This window comes from Polypterus senegalus, chromosome 5 (assembly GCF_016835505.1).
Source record: "Polypterus senegalus isolate Bchr_013 chromosome 5, ASM1683550v1, whole genome shotgun sequence".
NCBI classification, from domain to species: domain Eukaryota; kingdom Metazoa; phylum Chordata; class Cladistia; order Polypteriformes; family Polypteridae; genus Polypterus; species Polypterus senegalus.
The window spans coordinates 192,678,062-192,701,721 of record NC_053158.1 but is presented as its reverse complement, the minus strand read 5'-3'; the positions used below and the strand labels follow the sequence as shown (position 1 = coordinate 192,701,721).

The 23,660-nt window shown below is 41.5% G+C and overlaps 1 protein-coding gene across 3 annotated transcripts in view; it reads right to left on the bottom strand.

Moving 5' to 3' along the window:
* map3k8 (mitogen-activated protein kinase kinase kinase 8) overlaps window positions 1-10,693 on the bottom strand; it is a 31,813-nt gene extending 21,120 nt beyond the window's left edge. The window contains exons 1-2 of one of the 3 annotated variants that reach the window (XM_039753876.1): window positions 10,615-10,693; window positions 6,801-6,938 (exon numbers count right to left, since the gene is read on the bottom strand). The gene's annotated coding sequence lies outside the window, so the exon portion shown is untranslated. Of the gene's footprint in view, window positions 1-6,654; window positions 6,758-6,800; window positions 7,188-10,614 lie in introns of those variants that run through there. The other 2 variants (XM_039753875.1, XM_039753877.1) reach the window with 2 other exon arrangements.
* Window positions 10,694-23,660: the final 12,967 nt, after the last annotated feature.

The window sequence follows — 23,660 nt, the reverse complement described above, 5'->3', positions numbered from 1 at the left end:
AATGATAAATGCAATGCATTTTATTACTACTCTCTGCTGAAGGTCATATAGCAAATGAGAAAATTAAAACAAAACTGAGTGCCATTATGAACAAAGCTACACATGCTCTCTCTAACACACACTGAGGACTTTCACCCAACCATATATTCATCTGAAGTGGGTCAAGAAGCACCTCTGGCATATCGCCTCACTGTGACTGCCGAGTCAGAAGTATTTCTTTAATTTTCTTCTTTTTTATTCATTCTGGTGTGTGTTCAGCCCATAGTGTGTGTGTGTGTATAATTATTTATCTGTTTATTTATTTATTTAAAGAGCTTCTGTAAAAAGTAATATTTCCCACTAGGGTTTTTAACCGCTTTTTAACCCAGAACTGAATTTTAGGGATACCAGTACTTTACTTGCTCTCCTTTAACATTTTCTTCCTTTTTAGTCATTTGGATGTGTGTACGAGTATAGTGTATATACAATATATATACTGCTTAAAAATTGCTAAGGGAACACTTAAATCACATCAGATCTCAAGGAATGCAATATTCAAGTGGAAAATCTTTACTGAATAATACTGTGTAATTCGTTGAAAATAAAATGCTGTAACAAGTCAATGGAAACCAAAATCACCGAACCATTGAAGGCTGATTCAACATCACATCGAAAATCAAAGTCAAAAGCTGAAACCACAGGCTAATCCAACTTGTGTGAATTGCATCACAGCAACTCATAATATGACTTAATAAGGTGTATGGCCTCACGTGGCTGTAAGCACTCCCGACAACATCTGGGCCTGCTCCTGATGAGATGGCCAAAGGTGTCCTGGGGGATCTTTTCCCAGACCTGGATCAGGCCATCATTGAGCTCCTGGATAGTCTTTGTTGTTACTTGGTAGCATCAGATGCACCGGTACATAATGTCCCAGAGGTTCTCAACTGAATTCAGATCTGGGGAACATGTGGGCTAGTCAGTGGCATCAAAGCCTTCATTATCCAGGAACTGCCTACACACTCTGGTCAAATGAAGCACCTGCACCAGGAGAAACACATGGCCTACTGCGCCAGCATAATGTCTGACAATGGCTCTGAGGTTTTCATCCTGGTACCTAACAACAGTCAGGGTACCCCGTAGCCAAGCATATGGAGGTCTGTGCGACCCTCCAAGGATACGCCTCCCCAGACCATCACTGACCCACCACCCATTCAGTCATGCTGGATGAAGTTGCAGGCTGCATAACGTTCACCGTGGTGTCTCCAGACTCTTTCACGTCTGTCACATGTGCTCAGTGCGCTCTCATCTGTGAGGATGGCAGAGTTGCCAATTGGGGTATTCTCTGGCGAATGCCAATTGAACTGCACGGTGGCAACCTTTGAGAACAGGTCCCACTAGAGGACGTTGGGCTCTCATTCCACCCTCATGGAGTCGGTTTCTGACTGGTCAAGAACATGCACACCAGTAGCCAGCTGGCATTCATTTTGTAGGCCTCTGGCAGTGCTCTTCCTGTTCCTACTCGCACAAATGAGCAGATACCACTCCAGCTGCTGGGTTTATGCCCTCCTACGGCCCTAACCAGTTCTCCTCATATAACAGCCCATTCTCCTGGGACCTGGGTATGAAGTTAATCTGCAACCAGCCCTGCAAGCAGGTCCTCCAACTTGCAGGGTTGGTGGCAGGAATGGCATTCCAGCTACTGTAAAAAAAAAAAAAAAAACTTGCACTGTTCCATTCCATTTGAACCACTATGGTGCTGAGGTGCCACCCATTGCACGGCTGTGCTTGGGTCCTAATTTGGGATCCTGAGGAAGTTCATTATGTGGTGGGTGCGGCAACAACTCTCCCAATCTCTCTCTCTCTCTCATGGTATCTCTATCATGCTCTTGAGACTGTACTGGGAGACACAGCAAACCTTCTTGCGATGGCACTTATGGGTGTGCCATCCTCGAGAAGCTGGACTACCTGTGCAACCTGAATCAGCTGCAGGTACTGCCTCAGGCTACTAGTGTTGGCAATGACACTAGCAAAATGACAAACTAGAGAAGAATCAGTCAGGAAGGATTAGGAGAGGGCAACTGCCTGTGGCCAGCATTCCCTTTCTGGTGGTTTGTCTTGCCTCTCCAGTGCACCTCTTGTCACTTTCATTCACACCAAAGTGATTCACAATCGCTTCTGTTTCCTAACTGGACAGACTGATATCCCTGAAGCTTAATTAATCTGGTGTTAGACTGGGATTATTATGTATACATCTGTTTCTATTAATTAATTTACTCATTTAAAGAGCTTCTGTAAAACGCCAAATTTCTCCTCTGGGACAAATTAAGTTCTATTTATTGACATGCAGTGTAACATACATTCCAGTAGATGGTGCAATGCAGACATTAACTCTGAGCTCTATGTTGATTACTTAGATTTCAACCTGTCCCGGTCAAGTAGCACAGCTAGCAGTACTGTATATCAGCAGTTGTACTTTATTCTGGTATGTAAATTTGAATAAAAATGTCAAATACATAAAGGACTAAAAGGGTTTAGATAGGCACTATATAATGATAGACTGATAGACAGACAGACAGACAGATAGATAACATGAAAGGCACGATAGATAGATAGATAGATAGATAGATAGATAGATAGATAGATAGATAGATAGATAGATAGATAGATAGATAGATAGATAGATAGATAGAGTGCATCCAGAAAGTATTCACAGCACATCACTCTTTCCACATTTTGTTATGTTTCAGCCTTATTCCAAAATGGATTAAATTCATTTTTTCCTCAGAATTCTACACACAACACCCCATAATGACAACGTGAAAAAAAGTTTACTTGAGATTTTTGCAAATTTATTAAAAATAAAAAAAATTGAGAAAGCACATGTACATAAGTATTCACAGCCTTTGACATGAAGTGCATCCTGTTTGCCCTGATCATCCTTGAGATGTTTCTGCAGCTTCATTGGAGTCCACCTGTGGTAAATTCAGTTGATTGGACATGATTTGGAAAGGCACACACCTGTCTATAGAAGGTCCCACAGTTGACAGTTCATGTCAGAGCACAAACCAAGCATGAAGTCAAAGGAATTGTCTGTAGACCTCCAAGACAGGATTGTCTCGAGGCACAAATCTGGGGAAGGCTACAGAAAAATTTCTGCTGCTTTGAAGGTCCCAATGAGCACAGTGGCCTCCATCATCTGTAAGTGGAAGAAATTTGAAACCACCAGGACTCTTCCTAGAGCTGGCCGGCCATCTAAACTGAGCGATCGGGGGAGAAGGGCCTTAGTCAGAGAGGTGACCAAGAACCTGATGGTCACTCTGTCAGAGCTCCAGAGGTCCTCTGTGGAGAGAGGAGAACCTTCCAGAAGGACAACCATCTCTGTAGCAATCCTCCAATTAGGCCTGTATGGTAGAGTGGCCAGACGGAAGCCACTCCTTAGTAAAAGGCACATGGCAGCCCGCCTGGAGTTTGCCAAAAGGCACCTGAAGGACTCTCAGACCATGAAAAACAAAATTCTCTGTTCTGATGAGACAAAGATTGAACTCTTTGGTGTGAATGCCAGGCGTCATGTTTGGAGGAAACCAGGCACCGCTCATCACTGGGCCAATACCATCCCTACAGTGAAGCATGGTGGTGGCAGCATCATGCTATGAGGATGTTTTTAGCGGCAGGAACTGGGAGACTAGTCAGGATAAAGTGAAAGATGACTGCAGCAATGTACAGAGACATCCTGGATGAAAACCTGCTCCAGAGCTCTCTTGACCTCAGACTGGGGCGACGGTTCATCTTTCAGCAGGACAACAACCCTGAGCACACAGCCAACATATCAAAGGAGTGGCTTCAGGACAACTCTGTGAATGTCCTTGAATAGCCCAGCCAGAGCCCAGACTTGAATCCGATTGAACATCTCTAGAGATCTTAAAATGGCTGTGCACCGACGCTTCCCATCCAACCTGATGGAGCTTGAGAGGTGCTGCAAAGAGGAATGGGCGAAACTGGCCAAGGATAGGTGTGCCAAGCTTGTGGCATCATATTCAAAAAGACTTGAGGCAAAATCGACAAAGTATTGAGCAAAGGCTGTGAATACTTACAGTGGTGTGAAAAACTATTTGCCCCCTTCCTGATTTCTTATTCTTTTGCATGTTTGTCACACAAAATGTTTCTGATCATCAAACACATTTAACCATTAGTCAAATATAACACAAGTAAACACAAAATACAGTTTTTAAATGATGTTTTTTATTATTTAGGGAGAAAAAAAATCCAAACCTACATTGCCCTGTGTGAAAAAGTAATTGCCCCCTGAACCTAATAACTGGTTGGGCCACCCTTAGCAGCAATAACTGCAATCAAGCGTTGCGATAACTTGCAATGAGTCTTTTACAGCGCTCTGGAGGAATTTTGGCCCACTCATCTTTGCAGAATTGTTGTAATTCAGCTTTATTTGAGGGTTTTCTAGCATGAACCGCCTTTTTAAGGTCATGCCATAGCATCTTAATTGGATTCAGGTCAGGACTTTGACTAGGCCACTCCAAAGTCTTCATTTTGTTTTGCTTCAGCCATTCAGAGGTGGATTTGCTGGTGTGTTTTGGGTCATTGTCCTGTTGCAGCACCCAAGATCGCTTCAGCTTGAGTTGACGAACAGATGGCCAGACATTCTCCTTCAGGATTTTTTGGTAGACAGTAGAATTCATGGTTCTATCTATCACAGCAAGCCTTCCAGGTCCTGAAGCAGCAAAACAACCCCAGACCATCACACTACCACCACCATATTTTACTGTTGGTATGATGTTCTTTTTCTGAAATGTTGTGTTCCTTTTACGCCAGATGTAACGGGACATTTGCCTTCCAAAAAGTTCAACTTTTGTCTCATCAGTCCACAAGGTATTTTCCCAAAAGTCTTGGCAATCATTAAGATGTTTCTTAGCAAAATTGAGACGAGCCCTAATGTTCTTTTTGCTTAACAGTGGTTTGCGTCTTGGAAATCTGCCATGCAGGCCGTTTTGCCCAGTCTCTTTCTTATGGTGGAGTCGTGAACACTGACCTTAATTGAGGCAAGTGAGGCCTGCAGTTCTTTAGACGTTGTCCTGGCGTCTTTTGTGACCTCTCGGATGAGTCGTCTCTGCGCTCTTGGGGTAATTTTGGTCGGTCCGCCACTCCTGGGAAGGTTCACCACTGTTCCATGTTTTTGCCATTTGTGGATAATGGCTCTCACTGTGGTTCGCTGGAGTCCCAAAACTTTAGAAATGGCTTTATAACCTTTACCAGACTGATAGATCTCAATTACTTCTGTTCTCATTTGTTCCTGAATTTCTTTGGATCTTGGCATGATGTCTAGCTTTTGAGGTGCTTTTGGTCTACTTCTCTGTGTCAGGCAGCTCCTATTTAAGTGATTTCTTGATTGAAATAGGTATGGCAGTAATCAGGCCTGGGGGTGGCTACGGAAATTGAACTCAGGTGTGATACACCACAGTTAGGTTATTTTTTAACAAGGGGGCAATTACTTTTTCACACAGGGCCATGTAGGTTTGGATTTTTTTTCTCCTTAAATAATAAAAACCATAATTTAAAAACTGCATTTTGTGTTTACTTGAGTTATATTTGACTAATGGTTAAATGTGTTTGATGATCAGAAACATTTTGTGTGACAAACATGCAAAAGAATAAGAAATCAGGAAGGGGGCAAATAGTTTTTCACACCACTGTATGTACGTGTTATTTCTCAGTTTTTTTATTTTTAATAAATTTGCAAAAACCTCAAGTAAACTTTTTTCACATTGTCATTATGGGGTGTTGTGTGTAGAATTCTGAGAAAAAAAATGTATTTAATCCACTTTGGAATAAGGCTGTAACATAACAAAATGTGGAAAAAGTGATGCTCTGTGAATACTTTCCGGATGCACTGTGGATAGATATGAAAGGGACTATATTATAGATAGATAGATATGAAAGGCACTATGATAGATATGAAAGGCACCATATTATAGATAGATATGAAAGGCACTATATAGTAGATAGATAGATATGAAAGGCACTATATAGTAGATAGATAGATACGAAAGGCACTATATTATAGATAGATACAAAAGGCACTATATAGTAGATAGATAGATATGAAAGGCACTATGATAGATATGAAAGCAACTATATTATAGATAGATATGAAAGGCACTATATAGTAGATGGATAGATAGATAGATAGATAGATAGATAGATAGATAGATAGATAGATAGATAGATAGATAGATTAAAACTAAAAACCTCAGTCCGAGTCTAAGTTTGTGATGCTGTGTGTGCGCACGCGAGTGGAGGGGCAATTCCCTTGGAAATTCACAGTGAGAATGGGGGATTAAGTTTCTTTTTTCATTCCATTCTCACTTTTCCTAGTCCTCTTTATTATATCTTACAAAGGGAAACGGCACTGAGAACTTTAGTTATGAAAGGCACTACATATTTTTGCATAATAATGCAAGCAATTAAATCAACTTAATTTACGCATTGTCAACATTTTTAATCCTTCATCTTGCAAGGAACACAAGGTATACAATCCTAACACGTGACACATTCACCCACACCAGGTTTCTTCGGACTTGTCTGTGGGATGAAATAAAAGAAGAATACAGCTGCGCATATACATGAGACTAATTCAATTTTTAGAGCCAGAAGGAAACTTACCAGTCTGCACCCCGTCCACATTTTTAATAGCATTTTACTCTAAGATTGAGTATGAGTATGTAAGAAGAAGAAAAGGTGATCGTAAGTTATTCCAATTTCACCCAGATGCCATACTTGTCCAGAATGAGTCCTCTGTGCGTACTTACGTCATTTGATAGAAATCTGCATGTCTTTCCAAGTCAGCGCTTCCAACGTGCTGTCGCCCTTTCGACACCTCTGCGGTAGTTTTCCGTTTCCGATATCTCAGTACGGTTTTCTCACACACATGACGCGACCAGTTCATGCTGCGAAAGAAGGAAGTGTCAAGTTATCTGCAACTGAACTTCAAGAGGAAGCTAACAATCCCAAACGAACGAGAACACAGACGCTCGACATAACCTCCTGTGGCTTCGATGAAACGCACCGGAGGTCTACTTTAACATATTAGCGCCGGAAGCTTTGGGCTACACGACTGCGGCAGCGGCCACGAGACCGAGGGGCCGGTGTTCGGGTGATTATTTTTTGTTCTCGTCACGCTCTTGCCCAACTGACCCAAGCGGGAAATCCCTCGGCTGGGACGAATTGTTTCGTTTCTGTGCAGTGGACCCGCCCACTACTGAGCAAAAAAACTCTGCTGCTTTCATCTGTAATGAGCGGAGAGCTGGAAAGGTTACGACCGTTAATTTTAGAGTACAATGTGGGCGGTGCACCGAGTGACCCCCAGGGGATGTCATCTAACATACACAAGTAAACAATTGAAGGTGTCAAGATCTGCTTAATCGGTGGTGTGTAGGAGTTGGTCTGCCCTTCCCTCGCACACGAGGGCATTCCTTGGGGTAGTCCGATTTTCCTCCCACGTTCTCAAAGACGTACCAGTTAGACTGGTGAGTGGGCCCAGCGACAGACTAATCCCCGCTCAATACCCATCCACCCATTCATAGTCTATCCTGATTGTGGGGGACCTGGAGCCGATTCCAGCAAGCATGGTGTGCAAGGAAGGAACAATCCCTGGTAGGGTTGCCAGCCATCCCGTAAAATGCGGAATCTTAATTGGAAAGTGAAAGACGTGTTCCATATTGAATTGATGTGGAATGTGAATTGCTCCATATTTTTGTGCAAATTGCCTTCTAAACGACTTCCTGAAAACCTCAAGGGTGTTCTGCAGTTAATAATGCTTGGCAGCATTCCTAGGCAGCAGGTGGCGCTGCAAAGGAGTTTGGGGGATATCTTTGTTCAAGATTTTGTGCTCTCTCTCTCTATAATTCTGGCCTCAGTGTCTATTCATGAGTGTCTGCCCATCATGAGCCTCATAACAAAGGTGACGTCCACGATACCCATGTTTTGTTCTTCAATAAAGCATCACATCTGGGGGCTGCCCCTTATTTCTCCATATTAAATTTATATAGGTTGCCTGCCCATCCCAGGTTGAACACACATACACTCACACACATTGGGGTCAGTTTAGTGTCTTCAGTCCACCTAACTTGCGTGTCTTTGGACTGAGAGGAAAATGGATTACTTAGAGCAGCGGTCCCCAACCTTATCTGTACCCCGCAGCCCTAGAAAATGTTTGATTTACTCGTATGTTTGCACCCTCTACAAAATTAATATCTTGTTTGAAGATGAAGAAGTCAGTCAGTCATTATTAGTGGGAGGGGTGCTAGAGCCTATCCCAGCCAGCATAGGGTACAATCAGGAACAAACCCTAGACAGGGTGTCAGTCCATCGCAAGGCGAGATGAAGAAGTCAGAGTTCTAATTTTTGAACCACATGCAGTACTGTGGGTGAACAAGTTGAAATAAAGGAAATGAGTTTTTAATTCAGTGTATACAATTTAAACATAAATTGAGCAATTTACCTTAACAAATTTCAAAAATTTTGTAAATGTGTCCCCCCAAAAAGCTTAGACACTCAAGTGACGGTCCGGTGGCTGAGGTATCCCATGAAGCATCAAGAGTGTCAAGAAAATGATACATGATCAATGATCGAGGGGTTTGGGGGAACAGGAGACGCCCCCACCATGAAGCAATGGGTGTCGACAAGCCACTCAGCAGTGAAATTCAAACGACGACCTTTGACCCCCCCTGCTAACACCTGCACTGTACTTCAAAAAAAGATACGCTGCACGGCTAAAATTGCTGTGAGGTTTGATGATCAGGGCTTGCACAGAAATTAATACACAACCTCGCCATCCTCTCTACGGATCATTGCAAGGTCCACATTCCAGTTTAAGTTATTCGCCCGTATGAATGCTCCACCCGCATGAAGCAACCCACGAGAAGGTGCATTTCTGAGGCTCATTCGCAGGTGACAATTGCATGTGCAATAAGCACTACGTAATAAATGACCTACAGATGACGACACACTGCAACACAGCGATTGCACCAAAGTCGGACAACGCATCTCATTCAGTTTTGGTGAATCGTGATGCACCCTTCCTCTCTTGTCATACCCCCTGAAATGTCATCTCACACCCCCTGGGTGTTGGGAACCCCTGACCTAGAGGAAACCTAGAGGAACATGCATAATCCACGCATGGGGGGTCCTTTGTCATCCTTGCCTGCTGAAGGGGCCTTAGCTGCCTCGAAAGCTTGCATTCGTAATCTATTTAGTTAGCTAATTAAAGGTGTCATTTCATCCTACTTTCTCCTGTATAAATGTTGTAAGTCACTTTGGATAAAGGAGTCAGCCAGATAAGTAAATGATGCTGAATGAAGGCCGTTGCCTCAGTTGTCCATGAAGCCCAATGCATTGAATCCTCTCAGTCAAAGCCTGAAACGAGAAATTACTTAATGAAATGTTACCGAGAATGCCAAATGGAATCTGGATGGTCTTTTTTCCTTGGACCCCCCCACCCAAATGATTTTTTTTTTTTTTTACTCTCTCTCTCTCTCTCATCTCCAGCTTAACTGTTTTTTTTCATATGTTCTCCCAACCATCTGACCTGATCACCATACTCATCTTTAGAGATTTACGTTATCATATTGTTTATACGGACGCTACCTTTCTACTATCTATTTTTTATAAGATCGTGAGGATTTTATTCCTTTGTTACTTATTCATTAATATTCTTACCTAATCTTCATTTGGTTTTTTTTTTTTCGTTTCTTGTGCCTTTCTCTTTGACATCTTGTAAAGCTTTTTGACAGACCTTTGTATGGAAATATGTTACAGAAATAAATCTTCTTCTTTATTTTCAGATGTTGTATGAATGATGCAGGTTACTTGGTCATGTGGTAGCTCGTTTTCTAGGCTGTCTCATGATTGTTTGTCTGCTCATTAAGGAAAAAAGAAACAATGAAGGGGTCTAACTCTAGAAGAGCGAGTCGATCAAAATGAAGACAAAAAAAAAACAATTCACCAGTTAAAAAAAAAACGGTACCCGCTAGAGCTCACCCTCTCAACTTTTACCCCGTGAAATAAATCATTACATTTCTTATGAACATCCTGAATTACGGCAGTTTTGCCCTAATTCTGACGTTTTTTTAAGTTGCGTGCGTGTCACTGAAATAAATACATGAAGAAATAATTAAGAGCAATAGAAATATAGTTCTTGACACAATTAATTATTCATACGCACATTTCATGTTATCATTTACTGTCACATTTCACCGTATTTTTATTTTTTTTACTTATTTATGTTGTCCGATATTCCACCATACATTGCTTCAGATATGGACTGAATTGAGAATGTTATTTTACGCTTCGTATAATCGGCGGAGGAATGGGCGGGGCCTGGCGGAAAAAGGGACGGGGTAGAGGTGTCAATCCTTAACATATCTGTTGGGTTTCGTGACTGACGTAGAGGGCGCTTTGTGATATTGGGGCGTTAAGCCACTAGACCTCATTGGTTGTCTGAAATTATACTCTGTTGCAGGATATGCAGATTTTAACCCCCCTCGCGTATATTCATAGCGCAGCTTTACTAAAATATAAAATCAGAGAAAGGAGTTTGGGTCCTAAGTTGGGAGTCATACTTACCAGATAGATCCAATTGGTCACACGTGGAGATCAGGGGCTGGACGCCAGAGATCAGAAGCTCTTCCCCTAACGACGCCACTATGTAGGACAGGACAAAGCATCTGCCAAATAAAAATCACCTTGTCTATCAGATACGGAAGAGAAGTACGATACATTTTTGGAACTCTTTATTCGGTTGGTTGCAAATAAGTAGAGATGGATTTAACTGCAGCCTGCACTACCAATGATCTGTTGAATAAGTTGCCAACTTCAGCCTCGTCTATTAGATTGTATTATTTCATTATGACGATCGGCTTACTACCGTTCAAATCGAGTTCAACACCTAGTTTCTGCATGCGGTTGGCAATTTCTCTATTAGTCGTAGGTTCTTTCCAGTTTCAAAATAAAAATATATGCATTAACCGATAACATTGAATTACCCCTAAACAAATGTGTTACACGATCAGCTAAAAAATTGTACAGTGTACCACTAGTTGTTTTTTTCTCTTTTAGAATCATCCATTGATACCGCGCATTTAACTTTTCAGAATGTACCTGACGTCTGACACAAAGGAAGCTAACCATTCTTTGGAATTGCAGAAGCCGCAGTAGCCACGCCCCTATCCGGGATCATCTGTTTTTCTCTTCCAGTCACCTCACTTGCGTCACACGTTTCGCGCATATTTTACATTTTCCCAAAAACGGCGGTCTTGGCAGCGGACTTGAATCGGAAGACAGAAAGGAAATAAAACATACTTAAAAAAAAAAGCGCTTCCCATGACCCCACCCCTCCACCCTCTGTTCTGAAAACAAGTCTGCTCAGCTTGATGTCTGCACGCCTCTCGTTTTTTTCCATTTGCCGTTTCAATCGGTCGTGTTGTCAGGAACTGCAGGCTCTGCCGTTGCAACACAACACTGCCTATTCAGTCACCGTATATTGTCGCGTGATGCCACACTTGCTGCTTACTGTGTTGCCTTGCGTTTATTATTTCCAAACATCACGACCAAGAAGCTAAATCGCGAGGTCTATATCTGCATCCTCTATCGATGTTTACATTTCACTTTCTCTTCCTGTACCTTGTGATTTTTTTCTTTGCTATTACTTTACTCCCACATCCAAACGTCGTGCATGAACGATGGATTGGCGACTATAAACTGACCCAGTGTCAGTAATTGTGTTCACTTCTGCCAATAGCTGTTTCCTGATTCGTCCTTAATACAATAATAAGTGTGTGTGTTTGTGTATGTGTGCATTCATCCAGTTGCCATGTCTCTGTCGCTCCAACTGATGGCACATCACAAACATCTACAGTAATAAAATGCATTGCATTTGTCATTCCAACAGATGGCACATTACAAATATTAACACTGTTTTTACGAACCCGCCTCTTCTGTCAATAGCTGTTTCCTGATTCGTCCTTAATACAATAATAAGTGTGTGTGTTTGTGTATGTGTGTGTTCATCCAGTTGCTATGTCTCTGTCGCTCCAACTGATGGCACATCACAAACATCTACAGTAATAAAATGCATTGCATTTGTCAATCCAACAGATGGCACATTACAAACATTAACACTGTTTTTACGAACCCGCCTCTTCTGTCAATAGCTGTTTCCTGATTCGTCCTTAATACAATAATAAGTGTGTGTGTTTGTGTATGTGTGTGTTCATCCAGTTGCTATGTCTCTGTCGCTCCAACTGATGGCACATCACAAACATCTACAGTAATAAAACGCATTGCATTTGTCATTCCAACAGATGGCACATTACAAACATTAACACTGTTTTTACGAACCCACCTCTTCTGTCAATTGCTGTTTCCTGATTCGTCCTTAATACAATAATAAGTGTGTGTGTTTGTGTATGTGTGCGTTCATCCAGTTGCTATGTCTCTGTCGCTCCAACTGATGGCACATCACAAACATCTACAGTAATAAAATGCATTTCATTTGTCATTCCAACAGATGGCACATTACAAACATTAACACTGTTTTTACGAACCCCATACCAGATTGCATATTAGATTAAATTAGATTAGATTAGATACACTTTATTAATCCCAAGGGGAAATTTAGATACATGCAGCAGTGGAAACAAAAAAAAAAGAAGGAGATAGACTCACTGGACAAATAACACAGCCAATCAATCAATCGACAAATAAAAATTTAAATAAATGGTATATTGTGCAGACATCTCAAAATGAATTTAAAGAGTACGTTGGGAAGAAGCATTGAATTGCCAGATAGCAGCAGGCAAAAAAGACCCTCAGAGGTGCTTCTTAGCACACCATCAACAAATGAGTCTGTAGCTAGCAGTGCTCCAAGAGAGCGCCCCCTGGAGGAGATGAAGGGGATTTTTCATGATGGCATCCCGGGCACTTTGTGATGCGGGCGGTCCTCGTTTATGTGAACAGGTGAGGAATCGTCCACATTCATAATTGATGCCGGGAACTGCTAATCGTCACACCTGAGCCACGTCCCCAATATATATAGTAGGAGCGCGAGTGCGGAGGGGAGAAAAGGCAAAGAAAAAGTGAACGGAGGTTAAGGGAGAAGGAAGGCAGCTGGAAGCAAAGGAGCCTGTGCGTGCGTGTGTTAGGGAGGGAGGGATGGGGCGAGTGAGCAAGAGCAGGCTCACTGTAAAAAAAGAAGGCAGCTGGGCAGTGAGCCCTAGTGGGGTGTTTGGCCGGCACCCAGGGTCAGTTGGCAGTGGTCACTCCCGCTGAGCGTTAGTGAGGAGCGGGAGTTACCGGAAGGAGAATGGCTTGCCACATATGGCTGCAGGAGTCTGGGACTTGGGAAGTGAAAGCCCCAGCGTGAGCACCCTGGTTGCTGGGGAGCCCACCAGAGCCAGGCATCGGATGGGTGAACAGACCAGCAGAAGGCAGAGAAGGTCAGCTGCAGGTAGGGTGCATAGCCTGGATGGGAGAAGCAAGGGATCTGCCAGTAGAAAGAAGGCACCGGGCTTTGTTTTAAAGAGAACTGCTTCCAGCCATTGTTTTTAACCTCATTTTTAAGGAATTATTTATTGGATTTTAACCTCCACATTTTTCACTTGTTTTTAATGGATTATTTATTTATTAAAGTTATGATAGCACTGCAATTTATTTGAACACTGTTTTTGGTTTGGTTTTAAATAAAAACACTCTTGCACTTTTTTGCACCATCCCCTTTGTTCGTCGTTGATGTCTTCACTGTCCAGCTCATCCAGTTCCGTTACTGACGGTGTCGGGTTCAAGAACTCCCAGAAGCCAGATGGAGCAGAACCTGCATCATCATACTGCCTGTGCTCCAAGTGGAAAAACCAACAAAATGTGACCAATTTTATCTCTAAAATGTTGTAAGTCATCCAAATAAGGACATGTAAAAAAGAATAAGGAATACTTGTGCTCTTATGAATCTAACATAAAGAGCCTGACTGACAGAAATATGAGATTTGTTCTCTATTTACCAATTACATGGAAGTCATTTCCTCAAAATGGGAACCTGTAACATTTGCATAAATATGAGAACAGTTTATTGTTTTTATCCAAGACTGTGTTTTGCAACTCTGAAAGCTTGCACCTGAAATTAGCAATAGTGAATACCTAAAACTGGTGACAGAATGTGAATGAGCTAGTTTAATGTGTTTCCTTCTTTAGTACTGCTCTTTTCATTTACATACCTGTACAACTATTTAGGTGCTCCCCGATGAAAGGACACTTCCTGGAACATCAAAGCTTCTTTGTCATTCTCTGCAGTTAGTTGTCATTGAGCAGATTGGCTGGTATTTGGGCGTATATGGAAGGAGACAGAGACGGGTAGATTGTATCACGCATCTGCGTCTGGGGATCACCTTCCTTGTTAGAACATTAGAACAATCTAGACGAGAACAGGCCATTCAGCCCAACAAAGCTCGCCAGTCCTATCCACTTGTTTCCTCCAAGAAAACATCAAGTCGAGTTTTGAAAGTCCCTAACGTCTTACTGTCTACCACACTACTTGGTAGCTTATTCCAAGTGTCTATCGTTCTTTGTGTAAAGAAAAACTTCCTAATGTTTGTGCGAAATTTACCCTTAACAAGTTTCCAACAGTGTCCCTGTGTTCTTGATGACTCATTTTAAAATACAAGTCTCGATCCACTGTACTAATTCCCTTCATAATTTTAAACACTTCAATCAGGTCACCTCTTAATCTTCTTTTGCTTAAACTGTAAAGGCTCAGCTCTTTTAATCTTTCCTCATAATTCAACCCCTGTAGACCTGGAATCAGCCTAGTCGCTCTTCTCTGGACCTTTTCTAGTGCTGCTATGTCCTTTTTGTAGCCTGGAGACCAAAACTGCACGCAGTACTCAAGATGAGACCTCACCAGTGCATTATAAAGGTTGAGCATAACCTCCTTGGACTTGTACTCACACATCGGCTATATAACCTAACATTCTGTTAGCCTTCTTAATGGCTTCTGAACACTGTTGGGAAGTTGATAGCTTAGAGTCCACTATGACTCCTAAATCCTTCTCATAAGGTGTACTCTTGATTTTCAGACCGCTCATTGTGTATTCAAACCTAATATTTTTACTTCCTATGTGTAATACTTTACATTTACTGACATTAAATTTCATCTGCCACAAATCTGCCCAAGCCTGTATGCTATCCAAGTCCTTCTGTAATGATATAACGGATTCCAAATTATCTGCTAATCCACCTATCTTGGTATCATCTGCAAACTTAACCAGCTTGTTACTTATATTCCTATCTAAATCATTTATATATATTAAAATAGCAGCGGCCCTAGCACTGACCCCTGTGGAACACCACTCTTAACATCGGCCAGTTCTGATGAGGTTCCTCGCACCATCACCCTCTGCTTCCTGTGTCTGAGCCAATTCTGCACCCATCTAAAAACATCACCCTGAACTCCCACTTCTTTTAACTTGATGCCCAACCTCTCATGTGGCACCTTATCAAATGCTTTCTGAAAGTCCAGATAAATAATATCATAAGCTCCACTTTGATCGTATCCTTTGTTGCCTCCTCATAGAATTCCAACATGTTAGTAAAACACGACCTCCCCTTCTGAACCCATGCTGACTGTTCAGAATAACTCCTGTCCTTGTCATGTGTTGCTCAATCTTATCCTTAATAATTCCTTCCATTAATTTTCCTGTGATGCTTGTTAAGCTTACTGGCCTATAGTTGCTTGGATCTGCCCTGTCACCCTTTTTATATAATGGGATGATATTTGCCATTTTCCAGTCCTTTGGAATCTCTCCAGTGCACAGTGACTTCCTAAAAATATGTGTCAAGGGTTTATATATGTACTCACTAGCCTCCTTAAGAACACGAGGATAAATATTATCTGGGCCTGGTGATTTGTTTGATTTCATCTTATTTAATCTGAGCAGCACTTCTCCCTCTACAATTTCCAAATCCCTCAGTACCTCCTTAGTAGTTGTGTTTACCTCTGGCAGGTTATCCACTTGCTCACTTGTAAACACCTCAGAAAAATGTAAGTTTAGGGCATCTGCTATTTCATTGTCTGTATCTTTTAATTCCCCTTTACTATTCCTGATGAACTTGACCTCCTCCTTAACTGTTCTTTTACTACTAAAATACTGAAAGAATCTCTTGGGGTCTTCTTTCCTTATCTGCTATATTCCTCTCCAACTGTCTTTTAGCCTCTCTGATATCCTTCTTAATGGTTGCCCTCATTTTCTCATACGCTCACGGTTCTCTTTGCAGTCATTAGTCTTATATGCCTTATACAGCAGTTTTTCCTTTGCAACTTCTTTTTAAATCTTTATTAATCCATCGTGGAGTTTTTTTTAGTTTCCTATTACTTCCAAATTTAGGTATGTATCTGTCCTGCATTACATGTAAAACATTTTTAAACCTGTTCCACTGCTCCTCGACTGTCTCCACATTTAAAAGCTTATCCCAGTCTATCCTACTTAGACTTTGTCACATCTGCTCAAAATTAGCCCTACTAAAGTTCAACTTAACAATTTTAGTCTTTGCATCTGTACTCTTACAAAATACTGAGAATTGTATTACATTATGGTCACTTGACCCTAGTGGTTCAATCACCTCTACACCCTCAATTCTATCCTGATTATTACAGAATACTAAATCCAGATAGGCTTCACCCCTTGTTGGTGCTTTAACATGCTGTGTTAAAAAACAGTCACTGATTACTTCTAAAAACTCCTGCTCTTGTGCTCCTCCATCTGCAAGGTTATCACAGTTAATATTTGGATCATTAAAGTCCCCATGACTATAATATCCCCTGTAAACTTGCCTTTTGATATTACTAAAAAGATGTGTGTTGAAATTACTGTCTGAATTGGGTGGTCTATAACACACTCCTAAAATGAGACCTTTTTCCCTAATATTTTCCAGGCGAAGCCACATGTCCTCACTAAGATGGGGCTCATCATCCAACTGAAGATGACTTACATTTAAACCCTGTTTGGCATAAACAGCAACCCCACCTCCTTTTCTGTTCTGTCTATCCTTCCTAAAAATGTGTATCCCTCTATGTTACACTCATCCCCATCTTTGTTATTTAGCCAGGTTTCCGTTATTGCTATAATATCATAATTATGCTCTGCTACATACAACTCCAACTCACTTACCTTATTTTTGATACTTATACTGATACTGTTAGATCGAGGTATCATTCCAGAAAGAGAGGTGGCGCTATCGATAACTGTTTGTTCTCTTCTATCATCAGCTTAGAGAAAATGCCCACTGAGGGCACATGGCCCTGCCCATGATGTCCAGAGTAGGCCCCCCATTCCACCAGCAGGAGGCATCGCATTTCAGAACAGAGCATTGTGCAGGACGGAGCTCTTACCTGTCATAAACATTAAAAGAAAAAAATCCTAACCTTGGCTAACTTGTGGCATTTGTTGCCAGAATTTCATCTGTTGCCTTGTGCACATTTTTTTTAATCTTTCAGTTACAATTAAATGGGGTCACCTGTTTGGCGCCTCATCTCTTTTCTGTGGATTCCTCGAATTCTTCAGGTGATTACAATACAGATAGATAGATAGATAGATAGATAGATAGATAGATAGATAGATAGATAGATATGAAAGGCACTATATGATAGATAGATAGATAGATAGATAGATAGATAGATAGATAGATAGATAGATAGATAGATAGATAGAAAAGGCACTATATGACAGATAGATAGATAGATAGATAGATAGATAGATAGATAGATAGATAGATAGATAGATAGATATGAAAGGCATTGTATGATAGATAGATAGATAGATAGATAGATAGATAGATAGATAGATAGATAGATAGATAGATAGATAGATAGATAGATATGAAAGGCACTACATGATAGATAGATAGATAGATAGATAGATAGATAGATAGATAGATAGATATGAAAGGCACATGGCCCTGCCCATGATGTCCAGAGTAGGCCCCCCATTCCACCAGCAGGAGGCATCCCATTTCAGAACAGAGCATTGTGCAGGACGGAGCTCTTACCTGTCATAAACATTAAAAGAAAAAAATCCTAACCTTGGCTAACTTGTGGCATTTGTTGCCAGAATTTCATCTGTTGCCTTGTGCACATTTTTTTTAATCTTTCAGTTACAATTAAATGGGGTCACCTGTTTGGCGCCTCATCTCTTTTCTGTGGATTCCTCGAATTCTTCAGGTGATTACAATACAGATAGATAGATAGATAGATAGATAGATAGATAGATAGATAGATAGATAGATAGATAGATAGATAGATAGATAGATAGATAGATAGATAGATAGATATGAAAGGCATTGTATGATAGATAGATAGATAGATAGATAGATAGATAGATAGATAGATAGATAGATAGATAGATAGATATGAAAGGCACTACATGATAGATAGATAGATAGATAGATATATAGATAGATAGATAGATAGATAGATAGATATGAAAGGCACTGTATGATAGATAGATAGATAGATAGATAGATAGATAGATAGATAGATAGATAGATAGATAGATAGATAGATAGATAGATAGATATGAAAGGCACTACATGATAGATATCTCAGCTAGCATAGGGAACAAGGCAGGAACAAACCCTGGACAGGATGCCAGTCCATTGCAGGGCAAACACACACACATACACACCAACCATACACTATGGCCAATGTAACGTCACCAATCCACCTAACCTGCATGTTTTTGGACTGTGTGAGGAAACTCACCGTGAAGAAACCCACACAGACACAGGGAGAACATGTATACTCTATGCAGGGAGGACCTGGGATGAGAACCCTGGCCTGCTTATTGCAAGGCAGCAGTGCCGCTATGCCACCCCACTAAAGAAGACAGAAACTAAAAAAAAATATTTATCACAGTAGAAAACTATATTGCCACTCAATCACAACAATTATGGTAAGATGGCCAGGGATGAGAGGAAATTTAAAACTCCAATTGGCAGAAAGTTGAAGAAAATAAATCTGTGGTGGGTTTCATTGCCTTAAGTCCACTCAGCCCCCTCTGGGCATTCTAGAGTCAACAAACATGTGGTACTGTCCTTCTACTTGTCAATACTAATGCTTTGTTCAAACAAAGTTACGGTCCAGACTGGAAAAAGTGTTGTATATGATTGTTTAATGATGCTTTTTTGTCCATTGCTTTATGTTCGGATGTTGATTGCTATGGTCTGCGTCTTGTGAGATGTATGGCTGCTGGAGGGAAGGTTGTGGTTTAAAAGGTACACTGTAATGGGAAGTTGAGAAAACAGGGTTAACAATAAACGACTTTTGAAATGTTATTCTGAGTGTGTCACTATTACAATCTAGAGAACACTACAAAAAGTACATGCAAATTTTGGCTACAGACATCACTGACTGGTAAGTGAAGCAGGCCAATCCATTAGAGTGGAGAGGTGGCTTGTAGGTGCCAGCCTCATCAACTGACAGAATCTACTCTTCTCAAGAAAGATCTGTTCATGTGAACCATGAAATATCAGAGAACCTCAGAAGAAGAAGAAAGCTGGAAAAGGCTACAAAAGCATTTCTAAAAGTCTGGGTGTTCATCATAAGAACATAAGAAATCTGACAAACAAGAGGAGATCATTCAGTCCATCAAGCCCTTTTGTTAAGCGAATAGCTAAGCTGTCCCAGTATCTCATCCAGATTCTTCTTAAAGGTTTTCCAGGTTTCTGCATCAATGGCATGTCTCGGTAGTTTGTTCCAGAGTCCCACAACTCTTTGTGTAAAGAGGTGCTTCCTGGCTTTAGTTTTAAATGCACTTCCCCTTAAATTCCAAAGATGTCCTTGAGTATGTGATTCACCCTTAAGATGAATGAATGTTTCTGGGTCTTCTTTATCAATGCCTTTCAGCATTCTGAAGACCTGGATCAGGACACCACACAATTTCCTCTGCAAGACTAAACAGGTTTAATTCTCTGAGTCTGTCACAGTAGGACATGTCCTTAAGTCCCATGATGCACCTGGTTGCTCTTCTCTGCACAGCTTCAAGTGCTGCTATGGTTTTTCTTGTACTGTGGTGACCAGAACTGAACACGATACTCCAGATGTGGTCATAAGAGTTCATTATACAGTTTGAGCTGTGGAAAGATTGGACAGACACAGGAAGAGGTTTGGGGGCAGCTGCCCGTATACTTGAATTAGGTTTCCAAAATTGAAAAGTGGGTTCCATAGAATAGGTCTCAACAAACTTCAGTCCAACAATAGAACAAACATAACAGACAAAGATGGCAGTTTTAAAGCCGGGCAGGGGAAGTGATGATATCGGGGTAGGAACCAGAAATGATGTAATCAGGGCAGGAACCAGAAGTGACATCATTGGGTCCGGGACCAGAAGTGATGTCCTTGAGTCCAGGCGAAATCTCCCATGTTTGGTCTGCCGATGAAAAAGAGGGAGGATTAGTGCCCCCTGCCACCCCCTGGTCTGGCATGAAATTATCCCTTTGTGAGCCCTCCAGCTGCCTCCCATGCTCACGTGTGTGACAGAGCATAACGTCCCTTGACTTAAATTCAAGTTTTTATGATATGATCTAACATTTTATGTGCCTTTTTAATTGCTTCTGTGCATTGCTTAGTCAATGAAAATGTTGCATCAACATAAACCCCTAAACCTTTTTCAGAGGTTGCTTCCTATAGTTTTGTGTCTCCCATGTTGTATTTATAATTAATGTTCCATTTTCCCACGTGTAGCACTTTGCATGTTTCTACATTAAACTGCATTTTCCAGGTCTACGCCCAGTCCTGAAGGTTGTCCAGGTTATTTTGAATTCTTTTTGCTGTCTCTTTACTGTCTCTAATGTTAGTGTCATCTGTGAAGGTGACAAGTTGACTGTCTTTTACCAAAGTCAATGTCATTACTATACATCAGAAAAAGTAATGGGGGTCCAAGGGCAGACACCTGCGGGATTCCACTGATGGTCTCACTCTACAGTGGGATGCAAAAGTTTGGGCAACCTTGTTAATAGTCATTATTTTCCTGTATAAATCGTTGGTTGTTATGATAAAAAATGTCAGTTAAATATATCATATAGGAGACACACACAGTGATATTTGAGAAGTGAACTGAAGTTTATTGGATTTACAGAAAGTGTGCAATAATTGTTCAAACATTCTCCTCTTATGTGTATTCTTTGTCAACTAGACATCCAGTTTTGTAAGTACCCTCTGATGCCAACAGCTTCTAGTTTCAGAATTAAGCCCACAGTAAAGCAGGAGAACCATAAATGAGAGGAAATTCAGTATTCAGTTGCTACTCTACTCTGAGAAGATCACATGAAGAGTGCAGCCTGCCATACTGAAGAAGGTGAAAAGGAAAACTGTAGTAACATCAAAGAATCTGCAGGCTTACCAAAGTCTCCATGCATGTGTCCAGCACAAGAAAAACACTGAACACGAAATGATGTTCATGGAAGGACACCACCAAGAAAACCACAGGTCTCCTAAAGAAACATCACAGCATGTCTCAAGTTTGCAAAACACCACCTGGAAGTTTCACAACGCGTTTCAGACAAAAACACACACAACTCTTTTGCAGAAATGTGCCACACTATGCACAGCCATAAAGTATTCTGGAGAGAGCATCATGCTTGAGGGGTTCCTTGCTGTATCTGCGACTGGATAGTTGGCTCTCATTCAGGAAAAAACTAATTCGAAACCATATCATGAGCATTTTTAGGACAGCATTTTTTCACTTAAGAAATATAGCAAAAGTTAGACCTCTTATAACATTGCAAAATGCTGAGAAATTAGTTCACGTTCTTGTTTTCAGTCGACGAGATTACTGTAATGCACTCTTCTCAGGATGACCCAAAAAAAGACATCAATCGATTGCAACGAGTGCAGAATGCAGCTGCTAGAATCTTAACTAGGAAAAGAAAATCCAAGCACATCACACCAGTCTTGGCGTCGTTACATTGGCTACTTGTGTCATTTAGAATTGACTTTAAAATGCTGCCTATGGTTTACAAAGCATTAAATATTCTCGCTCCATCTTATATTTCGGAATGTCTTACACCTTACACTTCAAATCGTAACCTTAGATCATCAAAACTCAAACACTGCTGGTGTCCTTCTTTCGCTGCTCTATTGAGAGTATCCTGTGCTAACTGCCTCTGTGTGTGGTTTTCCAGCTCCACAACAGCGCAGAGGAAAACACTTCAGTGGATCGTAAAGACTGCCCAGCAGATCATCGGCTACTCTTAACCCCTATTAACCTCTCGCTGCCTCAGGAAAGCAGAAAATATCTTAAAAGACTCCTCACACCCCATCAGGCAAAAGATATAGGAGCATCAAAACAAAGACTAATAGACTGAATAACAGTTTCTACTGTGGCGAGTGGCTGGGGGGTGGTACCCAGCCAGGACACCCAGAAGGACCAGAGGAGGGCTTACGCCTCCTCAAGACCATGAGGGGGTGACCGCCCTGGTAGCTTTGGGGACCATGGGAACAGAGCTTAGAAGCTCAACCCTATAGGGGCCTGTGGTCACCGCCAGGGGGTGCCCTGAGGAGCCCTGGCCACACCCGGAAGTTCTGGGGGGAAGAAGACCAGGGACACCCGGAGTGCTTCCGGGTGCACATCCGGCACTTCCGCCGGCCCTCCCAGGCCACCCACGTCCGGGTGAGAATAAAAGGGCCGCCTCCCTCCAGTCGAGGAATGGAGTCGGGTGGAAGAGGACGGGGCTCGGAGGTGAAGAGAGGAGAGGAGTGGAGGCGAACCAGAAGAGAGGCATTGTGTAAGGGCCTGGACTTGAGGGTGATTGGTGCTGCGGCACTGGGTTGTGTGTGCTTCACTTGTGTAAATATTGTAAATAAACTTGTGTGGGATGAAACCAACAATGTCTACCTGTCTGAGCCCGGGCTGTTCCCCACACTACCCTGTTGCAACTAGGGCACTGAATGCCACCTTATCACATCCAATGCAGCAGTGCAATAGATGACATCTTGTACAATAATGTTCATGTGCAATTAAGGTCTTATGTTGAATGTTTGTCTTCTACCTTATTTCTTCTTATCCTTTCTTATCCTTTTGTAATTATATTTATTTATATTTTGACACCGCAGACACTGCACCTAATTTCTTTGTATTTGTTACAATGACAATAAAGATATTCTAAATCTGATTCAAATGAGTGTCTGCTTAGAATTCCAAGAGCTAAACTTAAAAGAAGTGGTGAGGTGGCGGCCTTCTGTTGTTATGCACCTAAAATCTGGAATAGCTTGCCAATAGGAATTCACCAGGCTAATAAGGTGGAGCACTTTAAAACACTGCTGAAAACACATTACTTTAACATGGCTTTTTCATAACTTCATTTTAGTTTAATGCTGATGCTCTGTATATTCAATTAATTATCGTTATTATTCATGGTGGCTTCAAAATCCATACTAACCCCTACTTTCTCTGCTGTTCTTTTTCTGGTTTTCTATGATGGCGTTCTGCGCCATTACAACCCGATCAAAACACCGTGATGTCCCTACGTTGATGGATTAAAGGCCAGAAGTTCACATGACCATCATCATCAAGTTCTTCCAAGAGAAACCTTAATACGATAAGGACTGATTGAGGTCATTTATGTTAGGT